This window comes from Heterocephalus glaber, unplaced genomic scaffold (assembly GCF_053883595.1).
Source record: "Heterocephalus glaber isolate CG9 unplaced genomic scaffold, H.glaber_assembly_v1.0 deba00001615, whole genome shotgun sequence".
NCBI lineage: Eukaryota > Metazoa > Chordata > Mammalia > Rodentia > Bathyergidae > Heterocephalus > Heterocephalus glaber.
The window spans coordinates 619,147-631,185 of record NW_028258386.1 but is presented as its reverse complement, the minus strand read 5'-3'; positions in this window follow the sequence as shown (position 1 = coordinate 631,185).

Below are 12,039 nucleotides of genomic sequence, written 5' to 3'. Positions count from 1 at the left end.
CCCGAGGCAAAGCTCAGGCACCACTGTTTCCCTGCAAGTCAAGGCGGTGGGTATGGGTAGAGGGCAACACCACTGGGATAGAGAGGAGGCAGCATGTGCTCAGTGCCATCTCCCCACACAGCACAGGACCACACACCAGGCTGCTCAGCACAATAGGGCCCCACATGGTGGGAACATGTGTGGGAACAGGGAGAGGGCTGTCCACTGATGAGTTCCTCCTGTTTCTGTGGGCCCAGCTTGGCCCTGGGGCTGTGGCACCTGCGATGCATCACGTGGCCCGTGGATAGCTGCAGTGGGAGCCAGAGTTGACCCCATACGTGCAGTGGGTCCAGAGGCCAGGAGAGCCAAAGGCTTCCTGGGCTCAGCCAGGTGGGGCTGGGGCCCAGGCTGCTGAGGCTCCATAGAAGGGGATGGTCCTGTGGGAGGCAGCAGGGTCTGTGGTATGTTCATGCCTGGCCAGGGCTGGAGCTGGTGAGAGGATGGAACAGGACTGAGGCCCTTGCCATCCTGAGCATGACCTTCCGCAGTTCCACCCTGTGACCCTTATCCTGACATCTGGTCCCCCTGTGCGGCTGGGGCTCTGTTCACTCAGTCACTCAGCAAACATGGGCCCAAGTATGTGTCCTGTGTGTCACATGACCCACCCTTGGGGACAACAAATGATGGCTGGGGGCTTCCCGTGGTATCTACATGGTATGAGGTGTTACACGGTGCCTCTCATGCAGCACAGGCCGAGGTGTGCACAGTGAGCCAAGCTGGTTATGCAGCACACGACCTCACGCAGGAGGGTACGCACTGGTGACCCGTGAAGGTAGCCCGTCCTGTGTACGGGGTGTGAGCATTCTCAGTAGAGACAGCTGTGCGAGTGATCTGAAACCACCCTGTGATGACGAGGGATGGCTGTGCTCTGCAGGGCTGGTGGGTCAAAGTGGGCAAAGCACTGGCGATGTCTGCACATCAGGAGTGCACAGTGTGATGTGAGGCCGCCTAACTCCGCGCAAGGGCTATATGCTGACCATGAGCCCAACCATGCGCAGGACTTGGCCTGTGATGAGGTGCTCCCCTCATGAGGCTCCTGTGTGTTGCTGAGGTATAGTTGGAAGACGGCCGTCAGGCGGTCGCCTGCACAGCTGAGCAGCATCTCACCTCCCCTGTGCCCAGCCCTCATGGGCTTCCTGTCACCTGGCGACGCTCTCTCCACACTTTCCACAGTGATGGCCTCGTAGCCCATCAGGTCAGCTGAGCGTCCCTCTCCCGGAAGGACCTTGACACTCCCCAGGAAGAAGCCCAGTGCAACCTGATGATTCAGCGACCCAGCGCCAACCCCACCTCAGACAGCCTCAGACATACAGTGGCCTTCACCTGCAGGACATAGGGCAGAGCTGTAAGCAGCAGAGGGCCACATACCTGATGGGCCCGGGGCGAACCCTGAGCTGCACAAACAGTCATGATTGTCAGGCATGGTGATGCATCTCTGTAATCCAGCACTTGGCAAGCTGAGGCAGGAGGATCACCACAGGTTCAAGGCCAGCCTGGGCTACACAGCAAGACCCTTTCTCAAAAAAAAGCAGTCATGGGTGGAAGTCATTCAGTTTAGGCTGCCATGTTACACGGATGCAGTGACCAGTGCAGCACGTTGAATGCCCAGCATGGTCATCACAGCCTGCTCAGTGACGATGACGATGACAGCGCCTTGCTCAGGCCTGGCTGGAGATATAAGAAGGGCAGCCTGGTGTCCTTTGTCACTCCCGATGGACATCTGACCACCCATTTGCTCTTCGCTTGGCTGGCCAGTGACCCCAATCCTGGTCTGACATCTCTGTCACAGGGCAGTAGCCACAAGGTTTTGGCTGGGCATGAGGGGAGAGAGGGTTTTTGTTTTTTATTTTTGCAGCACTGGGGATTGAACCCAGGCCCTTCACAATGAACTACATCCCAGCTCTATTTATTTATGTATTTATGTCTTTCTTTATTTATTTCTTTCTTTATTATTTATTTATTTAGCGACAAGGTGTTGTTGAGTCACTGAGTTGCTGAGGCTGGGCTCAAACTTGCCATCCTCCTGCCTCAGCCTCTCACGCCTAGCAGTAGGAGACGTGTTATAAAGACCCTACCATGGGCAGAAGGACCAGACACACCGGGCAAGGTTTGGGGCCTGGTGCAGACGAAAGTACGCAGCTGGCTTACACTGTCCTGGTCTGACCCACAGCCACTCACGACCCCGCCAGCACCACCCTGCTGCCTCCCTCCCTCCCCACCACCACACACACCCTTCAGACCTCTGGGGCTCCGATGCCCCTGCCAGCAGGTGCTCCTCACCTGATCCTCAGCCCCTCCTCAAGCCCAGTCACCCCCGCTGCCCCAAGACCCATAGTTATGCTTGTCAGGGACACAGGAGCAGTGACACTATCCCTCCGCCCAGACTGTGGGATGGGGACAGAGCATAGAGTCTTCACGACATCGCACTGCCCCAAAGCCTGGCCCAGGGCCCGGAGGAAACGGGGAAAGGACTGTATGCCCTGGAGGACGAGCCCTGCGTCAGAACGTCCTGTCCTGCAGCGGCGTGGGGACAGAGGCCGCAGTGCTGGGCTGTCCTCAGGGCCACCCCAGGATGTGACTGGGACCCCAGCACCGTTTTGCAGGCAAAGCCAATGAGCACTGCATCCCCTTAGCCTGGCGCGAGTGGACGGCCCTTGGGGAGAGAAGAGCACTGAGCGAACAGACACCACGTCCCCGACCCAGGACAAGGAGCCTCGGGACCTTGTCCCTGCTGAGTTCTGAAGACAAACACGCCTGCTCAGAGGCACACAAACAGCCCCTTGCACTTGTATGCTCGGAAGTCTTCATTGTGACACAGCAGAAGGTCCCAGGAGAGAAACAAAGACTGCGTCTGGCCGGCTTGTCCCCAAACAGGATGTTGTTGACGCCTCTGTCCTCTGTCTTGCAACCGCTGGCCTCATGTGCAGCCCCAGGCGCGGGCAGGGTCATGGGTGGGCCTAGGTGGCATCTGTCCATCCTCCCAGCAGGCAGTGACTTCCTCTGGGCCAGGACGGATCTTTGTTACTCTTTGTTCTCACCCAGAGTTCAGGGCTTGGCATAAGGCCACCTCCATAAATGCTTGCTGATGCAATAACCACAGGAGAAAGGTGGACTGCAGGAGGGCATGGGGAGATAAGCAACCTGAGAATATCTCTGCATGCAGCAAGACAAAGCAGGAGGGCGGTAGGAAGTGGAATGGGCACCATGGGACTGGAGGTGCCCAGATCAAGCCATTCCTGAAGTCCTCCTCCCCAGCTGGATTTTCAGTCAGCTGTGCCAGGCTGTTCTGCCAATGGGCCAGCTCAGGTTCCCTCAGGAACTTAAGTGTGCACAGCATGCATATTCATAACAGCCCCAAACAAGAAGTAACCTACATGTCCAACAACAGGGAATAACACACTGAAATTCAACCACACAACAAACCCATAGAGTGGAACACGACACAGCAGCTCAACATAACAGAAACAAACTATGTGTTCGGAGCTAGCTGTTTGCACCCCAGCCCAGGATGCACACACTGAAACCCTAACCCCAGCATGCCTGTGCATGGGCCCCCCAGTGTCTGAGCAGCACTGTGGCTATGGCAAGAGGCTGGGATCAGCAGCTGCCACGGAGCTGTGGGCTCTCACCTGGCCCTGGTGGCAGGTGACACTTGTGCCTTGGGGCACCATCCAGACACACACAGTGCCCTGGGCTTGAATCCCATCTGTATTTTATGGTTGGATTGCGTTTGCCCGAAGGTGGGTGCAGGTTCTCTGCGCCAGGACCCTGGGTGGGTCTGAGCCAGGTCACTGGGGAAGTGCAACATCGTTACCACACAGTGTTGGCACAGCCGGGCAGTGCAGGCATGCTGACCTCAGTGCCTGAGTCCTTTAACTTCTCTGCAGTGTGCTGTGGGTTTCTTTTTCTTTTTTCTTTTTTTTTTTTCTTTGGTACCAGGGATTGAACTCGGGACTTTGTGCTTGCAAGGCAGGTGGTGGAACCACTGAGCTAAGTCCCCAGCCTGGTACGCTGTGGTTTTGCCCTTCCTCTTGTTAGATTACTCCGTGTGCTCTCAGTAACGTGGGTGTCACTGTGAGTGACGTTGAAAATGTCTCCCTGTCCAATGTTTGCTGGTGCCTATGCCTGCTACAGTTCACATGCTGAGCGCAGCCAGCAACCCGCCTACTCATTCACTGGTGCTGACAGCTCGGAGGCTGCTGAGCTCCTCCGTGCACAGCACCGTCACCTGAAACCATGGCGGCAATGATGGCACTGTGTGTCCTCCCCAGTCTTTATCCTTTTTGTTTAATATATGGTCGCGCTTCCTTGAAATGGTCAGGTTCTGCTATACAAACACACACTCTTCACGATCCTGTGATTAGGAGAGGAGCACTTGGTGTTTCACCATTAGTGACGATCTTAGTCATAAGTGTGTGTGTGTGTGTGTGTGTGTGTGTGTCCGTGCATTCAGCAGGTATCCTTTATCATATTAAGAAACTTCTCTTCCATACTTCTTTTTTATTTTTCGGGTTTTTGGGACGGGGTGTCACTCTGTAGCTCATGCTGACCTCAAACTCATGGCGATCCTCTTGCCTCAGCCTCTCAAGTGCTGGATCATACACATGCCCACCACGCCCACTCACACTTCTTTCTCTGAGCTTCTGTGTTTCAGTGGGTGCCACGTTTCAGTGAGCAGTTTCTTGTGCCTGCTCTGACTCAGCTCTCCAGAGAGCCAGGTGGGTCTGTGCCATCTCCGACCAGGGCTCAGGTACAGCCGTATGGGTCTGCAGCAGGGGCTGGGGTCCACCCTACAGATGCCGTCAGGGACACTCAAGTGACCCCTCCCCTCTGGCTTTGCACACTTCTGAATGCTCATCCTCAGCAAGATCTCGTCGGCTCTGTTTTCCAAATGGAAATCACGCATTTCACATAAGCTGAGCCAGGTGCTGTGCCAGGCCTGGTGCTGGAAAGGGCATGGGACACAGGCCCTGCCCTCAGGGCTCCCGGGCATCCTCACATGTTGTTCTTAGGAGGAACTAGATACAGAATCAGCAGGCCTGTGTCCCCCACCCACCACAGGGTCCTCTGCCGGGACCAGGGTCTGGGGAGCAGTCAAACCTGTCACAGAGCGTGAGAGAGTGGCAGAGGGGCAGCCAGGGAGTACACATGTGTGCACATGCACACACACACAAGTGTGCACACATCTGTGCAGTCAAACACACAGGCACCCATCACCTTGTCCCCTGGCCACTCATGGCATGGATTCCTGGCCTCCCCATGTGGGCTGGGAAGACGAAGTCTCTTTCCTTCCAGAGCCCCAGGAAGCCAAGGTCAGGAGCTGCTCCAGGCCACGTTTGTCCCTGGCCCCCTTTCCAAGGGTTTCTGGACACCAAGGAGCTGCCATGGAGTCATGGGGTGGGAGCGGCAGGGTTTCAGATTTCTGGTTTGGCTCAGAGAGGCAAACTCTACAATTCCCACCCCAGCCTCCCTCACTGCAGTCCCCATTCCAGCCAGGCAGTGTTGACGCCAGGAAGCTGTGGGTTACAATGGGCAGACAGAGGTGGTAAAGCAGCCCAGCCCCCAGATCAGAAAAGGCCACAGAGCTTCAGTCCAAGGAGAAATGGCTTCAGGTGCGGCTGCATCCAGGTGCTCATGTGTTGTGGACAGAAACACCTTTCTGCATCTTTGGCTCTGCATTCTCCTCCCTGGGCCTTATTCTCTGGCTAGTTCTTCCTCTGAGTGACAAGGATCTGGGTTTACACTGTCTCAGAGTGGCAACTCCAGCAGAAAGAGCACACCTCCTTCGGCAGGTAAGGCACCCGCACCATGTGGAGAACCAACTTCATGGGTAGCTCATGGCTTGAGAAGGTGGGGTAGGTAGATACCAAGGGGGAAAGACAGATGCAGAAGTAAGGGTGGCAGACAGGAAACCGCCAGGCACCTGTCCCCTCCAGGCCTTGGGCCCGTGTCCCTTCTCCCTCCCAGGCCTGCTGCTTTCATCCTCGAGCTCCACCCTGAGTTTCCCGAGCTTCCGCTGGCTCTCTCGGCCCTGAATTCACTCTGTGCAGCCGACAGTCTGCACACTGCCTGCAAGTCACTTCCAAGTCATGGCATTGCCCAACCAGACTCTGTTGGGGATGGTGCTGTGCCCGGGCTGAGAGCAGCAGGCACAGGGGTCTCAGGTGGGCAGGAACTTGCACTGCAGGCACCCACAGAGTGCCCCTGACTGGCACCTGTGCCCCAGCCTGCGGGGTGTCTTCCCCCACCAGGAGTGCAGATTTGCACAGTTTGGCTGTGTACCTGGCCACTGTGAGATGCCACCTTGCAACTTCTCCCAGCCTCCCTCCCTCAAGAGGACACTTGCGCTGCCTCTGCTGCCCACTGACGACTCCATGTGTGGCCAGGCTGCCTCGGTTCCCACTCATCTGTCTCTTTGTCATGTCCCCAACTGTCCCAATGTGTTGGAACACTAGATGGCGGTGCTGCTGCTTGGCGGAGTGCAGCCCCTTTGGAGCCCCTCTCCCCAGAGAGCACCAAAGGGGACCTGACCTCACAGTCCCCAAAACCCTGCATTCTCGGCATACCCCCCCCGCCCCCCGCCCTGTGGGATGAGAAAGCAGAGGGCTTGCGTGGCCCGCACCTACAAATCACTGTTAGGGCCTGGGGGTGAGGGGTGCGGGATCCACATCACCAAAGCACATTTGGTTTCTTGTTGTCTTGGTTTTATCTGGTATTTTTTTGAGACAGGGTCTTACTATGCAGTCCAAGCTGGCCTTGAACTTGCAGTCCTCCAGCCTCAACCTCCCAAGGGCTAGGATTATAAATGTGCAATACGACACAACCCATCAAATCATATTTGGTAGGTTTTTAAGAAAAATAGTATTTGTCCTTCAAATCCATGATTACAGACACTTGTATCATTCAGTAGGAAGATAAGTTTTTTAAAAAAGATCCAAATGTAATTTAAATTTTAAATGTAAAGAAAAATAACATAAAGGTAGCACCTAGACAAATCATGGGCTTCACTGCCAGTTGCTGGCTTCCAGCTCTGGGTCCAGGTGAGAAAGGGATGGTTTCCTAAATTCTTTGTTTTATCTTGTTTTTGTTTCTTTGACACAGGATCTTGCACTATCCTGCCTCAGCCTCCTGAGTGCTGGCATGACAGACATGCGCCACCACATCTGGCTACCATTTCATCAAATCTTTTTTTCCCCCATTAAGTTTATTGGTACATTTTCAGTATAAAATACAGTTACATTCATCATTGGGATCTTGTACCTTTACATGAATATCTTGGTGCTTATTTTTTTTCCCTTCCCTTGCCCTCCCTTCACCCCCTCCACCCTTCCCTATTCACAAAGACCTTGTTTCCATTTTTTTTCCTCTTTTCATATATTTTCCTTTCCCTTTTTTCCCTTCCCCTACCCCTCCCAATTCCTCTGCTTTTTTAGACCTTTTCTTCCTGTTACACAGTATCAGTTATACATTTTTTAAATTGCAATATTAAGATCTAGGAGACATCACCACAGATTTTACAGAATTTAAAAGCATATAGAAAGTATATTACAAAAATCTTTTTTGAAATAAATTTGACAACTTCTAAGAAGTACCTTGGAAGACAAATTAATGAAACTAACTCTGGAGGAAATATAAAATTTGAATAGCACCTATTAAAGAAAGTATATGCCTAGCTTGAAAACCTACCTATACGACAACAACAGGCTCATAAACATTTTAACTGATAAATTATATCAAACAATTAAAGCAGTAAAAAGAAGGAACACTTCTCCCCTCATTTTAGGAACTCAACATATTGCTAATCCTAAAACTGGATAAAGATAATAGAAGGAAAAAGTATGAACATAGATAGAAATTTGTTTAACAAGACAAACTATTGGAAGTCAGATCTGGGAGGATGTAGAAAGTGGTTTTGTTATAGGGATGGCAGTGTTGGTTCAGCATTGGAAGATCCACCCCCAAAAGTCATCATTTAAACAGAGGAAAGGAAAAAGCCATATGATCCTGTCACTAGTTGGAGCAAAAGTATTGGACTAAATTCTACAGCTGTTCATGGTAAAAGCTATCAGGAGCCTAGAAGTAGAACAGAAACTTCTCAACAGATTAAAGACATGTACTCCATACTTCCAGCAAGAATGCCTTATATAAATGGAGAAGATAGAATGCTTTCACCTTAAGGTGGGGAACAAGGGCAGATATGCTTACTCTTTATCTGTCCATTAAACTTTGAAACCTAGTCCCCACCAAAATAGTCTGGCAATAAAATGACCCAACTAGGATAGGATTGGCACAGCAGAAGCAAAATCTTTATATGTAGATGAAATGATCATCTACAGAGAAAATACTAAGAAATCTCTAGGAGCCCCTAGAACTTGTACTTGAATTTAGCAGGATTAGAAAACACAAGGTATATATAAAAATTCAGGTCTGTGTATACTTGCTATAAATGAAGAATTGGATATGGAAATTTAAAAGTTACGTAGGAGTACAAAGGACCTAGAAAAGTTAAAAACAAAAACAGTGTTGGAAGAAGTTTAGTACCTAATTTTAAGACTTCTTCTAAAGCTACAGTAATCAAGGCAGTGTTGGTGTAAGGAAAGACATATAGATCATTGGAATAAAACAGAGAATCTAGAAATAGAACCACACATATATGGTCCACTGAGTTCTGAAAGATTATTTAACATTAGCATTTTATAGACTATAAACTCAATTCCAGAGCCGAGGAAGAGATAGTGTTTGCAGCAAACGGCACTAGAACACCTGGTATCCGTATATAAAAAATTAATCTCAACCCTTTTTTTCCATACATGAAAATAACTTGAAGGGATCTATGAACCTAAATAAGAAAGCCTAAAAGTATAAAACTTTAAGAAGAAATTATAAGGGAAAATATTTAGGAATTCAGGGTAGACAAGGACTACCTAGGATACAAAAACCATGATGTATAAAAGAAAAAAATTGATAAATGGGATTCCATCAAAATTTAGAACTTTAAATGACATCATTAAAATGAAAAGTAGTCCTTAAACAGACCATATTTACAATACATATAACCTATGACCAGAATATGTAAAGAATTCTTAGAGCTCATTAATAGACAACCCAATTAAAATGTAGACATAAGAAGATGATAAATAGCCAGTATAGCACAAGGAATGGTGTGCAACTCTAGAATCAGAAAAATACTAATCAGTACAATAATAAGATTGAATTATACACTCACTAGGGAGATGAAGTTAAAAGTTTTAAAAGCCTTGTCATGACTTTTTCTTTTTGTTGGATTCTCCCCCTTTGCATTTAATTTGTCACACCCAATGGATTCATTCTGCTGGGGTTCCTGGAGTTGTGATCCTCATTGTCTTTTCCTAGGGTATTGTCTAAAATTTTTTGGAGTGCTGGTTTGGTATTCATGAAGTTCCTGAGGTGCTCTTTATCATGAAAGTATCTTATTTCTCCATCCATTTTGAAAGATAGTTTTGCAGAGTACATCAGTCTGGGTTGGAGGCTGTTTTCCTTTAGGGCTTGAAATACATCACTCCAAGTTCTTCTTGCCTTGAGGGTTTGCATTGAGAAGTTGGCTGTGATTCTGATGGGTTCCTTTGTATGTGATTTGTTTCTTTTCTCTCACTGCTTGTAGAATTTTGTTCTTCTGTTGGATTTCTGGAATCCTAACTATTATATGCCTATGTGTAGACTTTTTTTGATTAAGGTTAGCTGGAGTCCTATACACCTCACTTATCTGTATGTCAAGTTCTTTTCCCCTCCTTGGGAAGTTTTCTGCCATCACTTCTGTGAAGAGTTTTTTTATGTCATCTGCAGTCTCTCCTCTTTCTTCATTGACACCAATCAGTCTTATGTTATTCTTCTTTGCATCGTCTAGCAGCTGCTGGATTGATTTCTTGTGTTCCCTTACAATTTTAAAGCAATTTTTCTTTTCCTGGTCACTAATTGCAATATTATCTTCTATATGTGAAATTCTATCCTCACATTGGTTCATTCCGCTGCGCAGACTTTTGATGGAGTTTTTAAACTCTTGGAAATCTGTTTCTATCTGTTTTATGGATTCCATTTGTTTCCTATGTTGGGATTCCATCATGTTCCTCAGATCCTCTATTTTTTTATCTGTGTCCTCTCTAGATTTATTAATCATGTCTTGCACCATGAGCAAAATCTTTGCTGTTATCTGAGTAATTATTTCTGATTTCATTTTTCCCAGATCCTCTTTTGTTGCCACTTCAGAGAGTCCAGGTGGTTAAGTATCAGATTGTTCCATCTCGTTTCCCTTTGGGGTTGCTGTAGGTGATCCAGAAGTCTGTTTTTGAGAGTTGTTTATGTGTCTTCTCATTTCCACGGGAGGGGGTGCTTCTGGCGCCCATGTGGCTCACCTTCTCTGCCCTAGGAGCCTAGGACAGAGGCGGGGAGCTTCCTTCCAGGTTCTGGGATCAGCTGAACTTCTCTGCCTCAAACATTTATCTTGACATTCCGATTAGAAATGTACCTTGAGATAATGGTTTATGATCGACTCCCTTTTGAGATGTACTGCATTCCAATTCAGGGATGGAACTCCGGACCTTGCGCTTGTGAGGCAGGCTTGGTGCCCCATTTCATCAAATCTTAAAGTGACTGAATTTCAAAATGGACCCTAGGTAGCATCAAATGAGAACCTGTAGTATCTTTGTATTCTCAGAAGTACTGTGGAAACAGAATATGTGATAAAATCGGCTTACATCTCTGGGAATCCACAAGGGCTGGGGCCAGTGGCCTCTTGGAAGATGAGAATTCTGGAGTCCAGGACTCTGCAGGCCCCTGTGAAGCAGCCTCTGCAGTCCCCTCTATGGCAAGAGAGGATGAGGAGCCTGTGGATGGTGCCCCCATGCACCCTCCCTGCCCATCAGCCCATCCCCAGCACAACCTCAGCCCCTCACCCCAACTGACACCGAGGCTCCCAGCAGCCCTGCTTGATACAGGGGCGCCAGCACTGACTCCTCCTCCTCTTCCTTCTCCTCCTCTTCCTCATCCTCCTCCACTTCCTTCTCCTCCTCCTCCATGAAACCTGACAGGTTAATGAGTCCTCTCCCCTGCATCATGGGCAGGGAGTGGCTTGTGTGAGTGCTTGTCCCCAACTATGTGCCCTGCCCCCACCCTGTGTCTCCCCTCAGGTGTTGCCAGACCCAGCACAGAAGAGATGGGGATCTGAGCTCCAGGCCTGCCTTGTGGCAGCATCTCCATCTGCCTTCTCCCAAGTCCTTCAGATCCTGGCCCAGTGGAGCCTCAAGCTCTGCACCCTCAGGCTGGATTCAGGAAATGCCTCCTTGCTGATTTCCTTCAGGTCAGGCTCAGATTCAGGGAAAACCACCAGCCACCCCACCCTGCTGGACGCAGCTCAGAGGCACCCTCCTGGAAGTCTCCCAGGATTGCTCCCAGGAAGAAGGGAGGAGGAGAAGAGGCGGTCCATGCATTGGGTTGGGACCCTGCATGCATCTGTCCCCTCCTGAACTCCAATGACAGCAGCTCATGTCCATTGCACTCCGACAGTGTGCCAGCCCCTCAGGAGCCCTGGGACCAGGATTCTCTTCATCTTCACTGCAGTCTTGCCTGGAGGCCCATTTTGCAGAGAAGCAAGCTGAGCCTTGAGAGGTCAAGCACTGGCCCCAGGCCACAAGGCCAGAATGGTAGAGCAGGATGAATCCTGGAGCCCGGACTCTCATGCAGGGATTACAAAACAGTCTGGATGCTGTCCCCAGGCTGGGCTCATCATGCAAGTTAGGAAGCCGGGGTCAGGTCGGTCACAGGGACCCAGAGCCAGTCCACAGGGGGCCCAGGGATCAGGGAGGAGGGGCCCAGCCTTGACCCCATCTCCTCACCACAGCACAGAAGGCAGTGCAGGGCTAGCACCCTGGCACCCGGCTAGAAAACCCGCTGATTTCTGAGACTGCCCCCCTGGCACGGCCCTGTCTCAGCCGCCCTGGCTCCTACTCTTTGCGGCTTCAGGCCACA